The 7,950-nt window shown below is 37.5% G+C and overlaps 1 pseudogene; it reads left to right on the forward strand.

Annotated features, from left to right (window-relative positions):
* Positions 1–4,075: 4,075 nt before the first annotated feature.
* Positions 4,076–5,248, forward strand: LOC123539858 (uncharacterized; annotated as a pseudogene).
* The last annotated feature ends 2,702 nt before the right edge of the window (positions 5,249–7,950 follow it).

Below are 7,950 nucleotides of genomic sequence, written 5' to 3' on the forward strand. Positions count from 1 at the left end.
TGATGTCACACACCCGATATGATATCTGAACGTCAGTATGGAAAATGTTGACGTTTCAGGTTCCATTGAAACTTAACGGAGTTTATAAATGAGTATGTAATAATCTTTTATGCAAACATAGGCCTAAAAATGTTTGTTTCCAGTATGTTATCATGGTCTTGGAGTATTTTATTCAAATTTTTTACAAAAAGTTACAAAACTGCACTTTCTGTGCTTTATACAGGGTCAGTTATGTTAGAAATCAACTTATTGATGCTCTAAAGGCATAACCCTCTTATTTGTATTCATTTTGTGACATAAAAATAATTTTCAAAAAGTCCCACTTAATAAAATATAGAAAAAATACCCAATCTAACATGGTGACTGAGAAATTATATTGGCCTGGCCAAAAGATCACAAACCATTTTTCAGTCCAGCTGAGTTTGATCATAAAAGATTTATTTGTCACTTACATATTGCATGTGCCAGTTACTAGTTCAAGTATAATTAGCTATTAATATTTCAATCTCAAAGTGAGACTGACAAAGGTTTTGTGAACTAGGTCTGAACATTTGTACAAAAATAGATAATTTATTTCTTATCTTTACATGCAGTTTTTAAAACTTTTACAAGTTATTGGCCTTATACATGTTTCTCTGCTTTCTTTTGAACATGTATACTTGAAAATTAGTGTCAAATAAATTATATATTTTCAGTGTTTGATCCTGCAAGTGCTGGAAACTTGGCAACTAGGTCACAGATACCTTTAAAACTGACCTATGCCATGACAATATATAAAGCTCAAGGAATGACGATAGACCGGTTAGATATATTTTATATATTTATGTGCTAGACTGGTTTTTAGCTGCACTACTAAATATTTTTCATAAAGTTCAAGTATAGTAATCGTTGTTTTGTAAGCATGTTTCTCAGAAATTATTTTAAGATTCATCACGCATTTTTAGCATTATTTATCTGTTTGATGTACAATTTTACTAAGTATTTAAATTGTCAGATCTTTCAACCTGGTCACATGGGTGTGGAGATTGGAAGAGTGAAAATGGCGGATGGCTTGAGGGTCGTTAACTGCAGCAAAGAGACAATCACTAGGCAGCCACAGTTGGTGTTGGACTTCATTCAAGAAGAATCGGTAAAAATTCTCCCAGACCTGTCCTGTTGTCTTAAATGGTATAATGCTACATTCTTAAACTTTTAATTGGTTGTGCATATGTAACTGTTTAAGTTTTTCTTTTGGTAGGTTTCCGTACCACCTTATTTGCAGAAACGCAAAATTGTCAGACATTTTGCTGAGAGTAGCAGCATTACTTGTCTTTGATAGTGCTGACTGGCTAAGAATGACACCATTGATATTGCAGCTGAATTGTGAGGCGGTAGGATTTGTGTTGAGTCCATTGAATTTGCCTCTGTGCTGGCAGAAATGGTTTTCAATGGCATCAGAATTTATCATTGCAGGTATAATAGACCAAACGTGGTGATTTTTTTATAATGTAAGGACACAGTTCAATAAATGCAATGATGCTGTTTAAAGATTTCTCCCAGTTCAGGAACCATAATTGCACTTGTTTCAAACTACGGCATTATCCGGTCTTTGTCCCCCAGGGGACGATGCCCTTTCCTTGTTGATCAGGATCATTGAGGTGCTTGGTTGCCACTTGACCTACGTACAACATGACATTACTCGTACTTAGCCGTGGTTGGCCGAGTGTATGTGACGTTACACTCGGCATATTCCGTGCAGGCATGCTATTGGCTGTATATCCATGTTATTATTAATCGTATGATTCCGTTCAGGCATTCTATTGGCTATATATATGTTTTTATTAATCGTATTATTTCGTAAACATTTAAAATAACATACCTTAATTTTACTTATTTCTTAAAGTTTTATGCTGGTATATCCGTATTTCGCCGTTTAAGTACTCGTATCTCCTGTTTGTCACATTAAATCCATACAGTGATCTGCTGTACCGACAACATTCAAATAGTCTGAATAAAGGCTGGAAATAATTTGAAGCCGCTCGATCACGTGCTAAACCTAGTAGGTTTACCCACTCTAGAAAGATTTCTGGATTTAGTCCATTTACAAAGGCAGAAATAATTATTCTGTGAAAATGAGTTAAATTAGGAGTCCAAAAAAATCTTCGGATGGAATGTGGTCATAAATTTGCTGGTCCGATAATGTCTTGAATTATTGTCCATTGTTCACGATTTCTGTTTGACATCCTAGCGCACACTTACTACTGGTCTTGTTATGTCATGAATGTACACATTTATGATACGCTGGATAGTGCATTTCATTTCACCACATGTAACATGGCTATATTACAACATATTGCCATATAAGGGAATGAAAATTGTACTTTGTGGTACACGATTCTCAAGGGGTATTTGAAGGGACGGAATGAACAGTGGTTATCAAAGTATAATTATGCAGGCATGGTATTCATTCCGTTTTAGTTAAAGTATAATGACATAAGTGAAACATAAAAGTACCTGTACTATGTTAATATATTAGGGGAAATTGCATCAGTGTAAAATGCACTTCATTCCGTCAATGTCCCCGGGGACGTTGCCTCGATATAATATTATATTTCCTATCAAATCCGTAAATATGTATTTGAACACACTCATCCTCCCCCAAAAGACTACCAAGCCCCATTTTCTGTTTAATAGTAAGCCCCCTAAGAAAACCCTCTTCCGGGGAAAACTTCCCCTTTCAGAGGCATGATAAAGTTTTATATTCATTGTTATATATATAATCCGGCCAACGTCTCCGGGGACAAAGACCGGATTATATATATAGAAGCGACCATGTCTGAAAGAAACTTTATAATGCCTGTCAAGGGGGAGGTTTACCCCGGAAGAGGGTTTTCTTCGGGGGCCTACCATGCTTCGAAAAAAATGGGGCTTGGCATTGGTTTGGGGGTAAGTGTCTAAAAATGCATGTGCACGGAATGAAGAGCAATAACGAGTGAGGCAACATCCCCGGGGACTTTGCCACTTATGTTTATATTGAACTATTCATTTAATAAAAGAGCCCATTATTTCCGAAATGTCGGGGACGTTGTGTCAATGTTTGTTGGTATTCATTCCGTAAATACGCATTTTAACTTCGTTTGAAACATGCTCGGTTTACGGAATGAAGATATACTATACGGCGAGGCAACGTCCCCGGGGACAAAGACCGGATTATATATATACAGTGTAAATGTTTTATTGCTATTAATTCCGTAAATACACATTTTAAGTTTGTTTGAAACATGCACGCTTTACGGAATGAAGATCTAATATACGGCGAGGCAACCTCCCCTGGGACAAAGACCGGATTATATATATACAGTAGCATGCCTAAAACAAACTTTATCATGCCTTTTGAGGTGGAGGTTTCTCCCGGAAGAGGGTTTTCTTCGGGGGCCTACCATGCTACAGAAAATGGAGCTTGGCATTCTTTTGGGGGAAAGTGTCTAAAAATGCATGTAAACGGAATGAAGAGCAATAACAAGTGAGGCAACGTCCCCGGGGACAAAGACCGGATTATATATATACAGTTGCATGCTTAAAAGAAACTTTATAATGCCTGTTCAGGGGGAGGTTTCATTAACAATATGCAAAAAAAAAAAAACATTGAATGTTTCTTTTATAATACGCATCGAAATTAATGATTATGTAAGGATGGATAGATGTGATTGACATGTACTATACTGTACTGATATCACCTGATAGCGCCCCATTCAATGATGCGTACTTACCTATGTCATATATATATAAATCTTCTGCATGCCCGCTTTGCTTATTTTCAAACGGGCTTTTGCGTTTGTTAGTTCAGTTAAAGTGAAAACTAAAATGGCAGATTCGGGCACGGATAAGGATTTGGCTAAAAGAGTTGGTGGAGGTTTTAGAAAACGTATCATGAATCCAGGATTTCCATAACCCTTTGAATTTTTATAATGTGTTTAGTCAAGAGGACAGTTCTGTTGTGAACTGGTGTGTCCGGAATGGGCTACTTCTAAACAACATTCCCTGCTTGAGCAAAGGTACTGATGGTACTCCCTCTGGATCAAATTGTGCCGGCACCATGAAGCTTTCGCAGAGATCTGCAAAAAGCACAGGCTACACATTACGGTGTTCAAAAAACCGGAACCACGAGGTTGCTTCTAGGAAATACAGCTTCTTTGAGCGTTCAGAACTTCCAATTCAGGATGTTATGATGTTTATTAAAACTTACCTGGAAGGACACAGCCTCTACCAATGCAGCCGCTTATCTGGCGTCCATTATAATAAAAGTACAGCGATCGACTAGGGTACGTTCGTGAGAGAGAGTTTCATGGAAGATTTTCACAGACATACCAGAAACAGGAAACTAAAGGGAGAGACAGAAATCGATGAATCTTTGTTTGGAAGACGTGTAAAGCACAACAGGGGAAATCCCCACAGAGGTCTTAAAATCTGGATTTTCGGTATGGTTGAGCGGGAAACGAACACCATCATTTTATATCCTGTAAACGATCAGTCGCAGAAAACACTTGTTCCTTTAATATTGCGACATGTTGAGACTGGATCTACAATATTTAGTGATGGCTGGAGTGCGTACTGTGATTTAAACGACCTTGGTTTTCGCCATTTTTCAGTTATACACAAGTACACATTTAAAGCCCAGTACAGAAATAATGATACAGGTGAAATAGTAACAGTACACACTAACCAAATTGAAGGGGCGTGGAAGCACGCGAAACAGCACTTCAAACAGATGTCAGGCACCAATATAAAGCAATTCGAAGGACAATTGGCGCAAGTTATTTGGCGTTCCCAGGTGAAAGGTAACTTCTACGTCCCTTTCTTTAATGCACTAAGGGAAGTGTACACACTTCAGGGTCCACCATCGTACACTTACCCGACCCCGCTGTTCGACTCCTGGCAGCAGAAACCCACAGACACAAGTTCGTTTGCAGATTGGGAAGTCATTCCAGCGATAACAGATGCAGAAACTGACTTGGAAAGTGCTTCCCAATCAGAAACAGAAATGGTTTCTCCCGACGTTATTACTGATCCATCTGGTTCTGACACTGACATGACATGTGGTCAAAGACCGCCTGAACAGAGTATAGCTCCTGCTACTTTATCAAAACGTGCGAAAGACATGTTACATGATATGTTTTCCAGCACCGTGTATGAGGATGAGGCTAATAAGATATTGCATGCGTCTTCCGTTGAAACCCCCAGTACTTGTACATCATTGGACCCTAAATAAAGCTTGAAAATTAAGGGAAGGAAAAAAAACTCAACATACTGCTGCAGCACTCTCCTGTGCAACACATGTTACCAGTGATGATAACGGCGGAAACACAGCATCTTCTTCCGCCCTGGAGATGACCACACAGTCTGCATGTCATGTTCCCGCCGGTAAGGGAAGCTTGTCATTAAAACTGAGGAAGAAACCGGAAGTACCCGCTGCTTCTTGGATGAAAACCGAAAAAGTTTGTTATCCAAAGGATTTTCAGAAGTTAGAGGTGTCAAACGTGGCAGGCGGGCTAAGAAGCCCAAAAACCAATACGGAAAGGACGCGTTTGTGTGGTCCAGTTCTGACTCTGATTTTGCATGAAAGTGTAAATAAACATAAATATTTGTAATGAATGTTTCTTAGCAAGGTGCTGAAAACTTGAAGCAAAAAGCTTTACAACTGAAGCGAGGAGCTTAAATTTCAAGGAAATTTTAAACATTTTGAAAATATTTTTGAAGTGGCAGATAACACTTACAAGACAGTTGCAAAGTTGAAGGACACATTGAATCTCCCCTGATATGGCAGGTCTATGGTCATTTCGTGGGAAGGAAGAAATGAAAAAATCTGTAATTTTTGCGAGTGTGAGTGCAATGGAAATATATATGGACTATTAGGATTGCCAAGGTGACATTTTCCTATTGTTAATTTTGATAAAACTGCACTTTTAAATGAATCACCGGATTTTCTTACCTGTGTCACGGTCCGGAGATTCAAGATCTTCGGCCAATTAGTGTGACATTTTGTAAACTGCACATAAAAGTAACGAAACAATAATGACTGACGCTACCCCACTAACTGAGAAACTTGTAAGGAAGAGAAACTTGTCTTCTCCCAATGACCAAAATGACTTTAAAAAATGTAAAGCCGGATCCTTAATGGCGTCTATCGATGAACAGGACAACGAAGACTATTGGCAGCAAATCACGAAAATTGTTTTAGGGGAATCTTACTTGATTCAAATTAGTAAGATGCTCGAAAAATCATTCTCGAATACGTACGAAAGCAGACTTAGTGTCATAGTGGCTTCCGTCGTACAGGAAGTAATGACTCGTTACCCCGAAAATAAACACCCTCGAGGAAGAGAATTCGATCCTGAGGGCCAAAGTTGCTTCACTCTAACTAAAATCCGACGCAGCTGAACAGTACAGTCGACGAAAGAGTTTGAGGGTGTCTGGATTTCATGAGGAGGTAGGGGAAAACACTGACCATAAAATCTTAACACTAGCGAAGAACCTTGTTGTTAACATGTACATCGACGAGATCGATAGAAGTCATCGTGTGGGGAGACCCAAAACCTATGCCGAGGCGATCACTAACGGTAGACCCACCCCGTCTCGCCCTAGAGACATCGTCGTCAAATTTAGTACGTATAGAGCTAGGCAAAAACTGTTCATGAAGAAATCCAAACTTAAAGCAACGGATTATTCTGGTATCTTCATTAATGAAGATTTGACGCGCGAAAGAAGCAATATACTCTTTGATGCTTAAAAACTTGTTAAATCTAAGAGCATTAACAATGTGTGGACATCAGACGGAATAATTATTATAAAAGACAACAATATACGGACACACCGGATTGAAAGCAGCGATGCTCTATCTAAATTCAAACAATCATTCGGTTACTAAAACTGACTGCGCGCAGTATACAACTGCTCAGTGACTGTCTTGGTCTCGCATCAGTAATTCAAAAGCATGTCTCATGATCAACATTCATTGTGGCGACATGTATTTGTAGCTTTGAATCGTATCTCTAAATATGTATCAGTTTTACACCTGAATATACATATATATATATATTGTCTGTATACACATGTTTAGTGTACTATGACATATCACTTTAAATCAAATTCCATTTAAAAGGTTTTTGTAAATATGTAACAGTCATATAAATATTGTCTGTATAAACATTTTCATTGCACTAGGATTTTACGATATACCAACTGATATATAGTTTATACTATGGTCTAAATTTGTATACACTCTTGGTCCGTCCGTTTGTCATTATCAAAGTGTATATAAATATTTCTAATATACATTTACGCATTATTATTCTGAGGCGCTATAGTTGAAACATATTGAAATTACGTGTATCAATCGATCTGTAACTGTCATAATGGTCAAATTTTATCTAGACGCTTCTTCCGTCCGTCTGTTATTTTACTGTGTAGTGAAATATTTCCAATGTTCAATACACATGGTTTGATACATTATTGGAATTACGTGTATCAATCGATCTGTAACTGTCATAATGACGATAATGGTGAAATTTTATCTAGACGCTTCTTTCGTCCGTCTGTTATTTTACTATATGTAGCAAAATATTTCTAATGTTCAATACACATGGTCCAGGTAGTAACTGAAAAGTAGATTTGCTTTTTGTTAAAATATTGTCAATTTTCTAGCATACAATTCAACGATCGATTTATTTAAACATGCTCTATGCTATGTTTAACATGACTTGCTAAAACTATTCGTTGTTAAACCCCACATGTATACAACTCTTTTCAAAACTGTTTGTATTACCATTGACTATGTGGTTTATGATTTGTTTATAAGACTGTAACTAAGGTACTATTATTATGTTCCAAAGTTTTTTAGCAATGATATTTAAGGTAGCTAAACCTTTACGAAAACTAATAATTTGTACATCTTCTTGGAAATATTCTTCAAAA

Source organism: Mercenaria mercenaria, chromosome 16 (genome assembly GCF_021730395.1).
Source record: "Mercenaria mercenaria strain notata chromosome 16, MADL_Memer_1, whole genome shotgun sequence".
Lineage (NCBI taxonomy): Eukaryota > Metazoa > Mollusca > Bivalvia > Venerida > Veneridae > Mercenaria > Mercenaria mercenaria.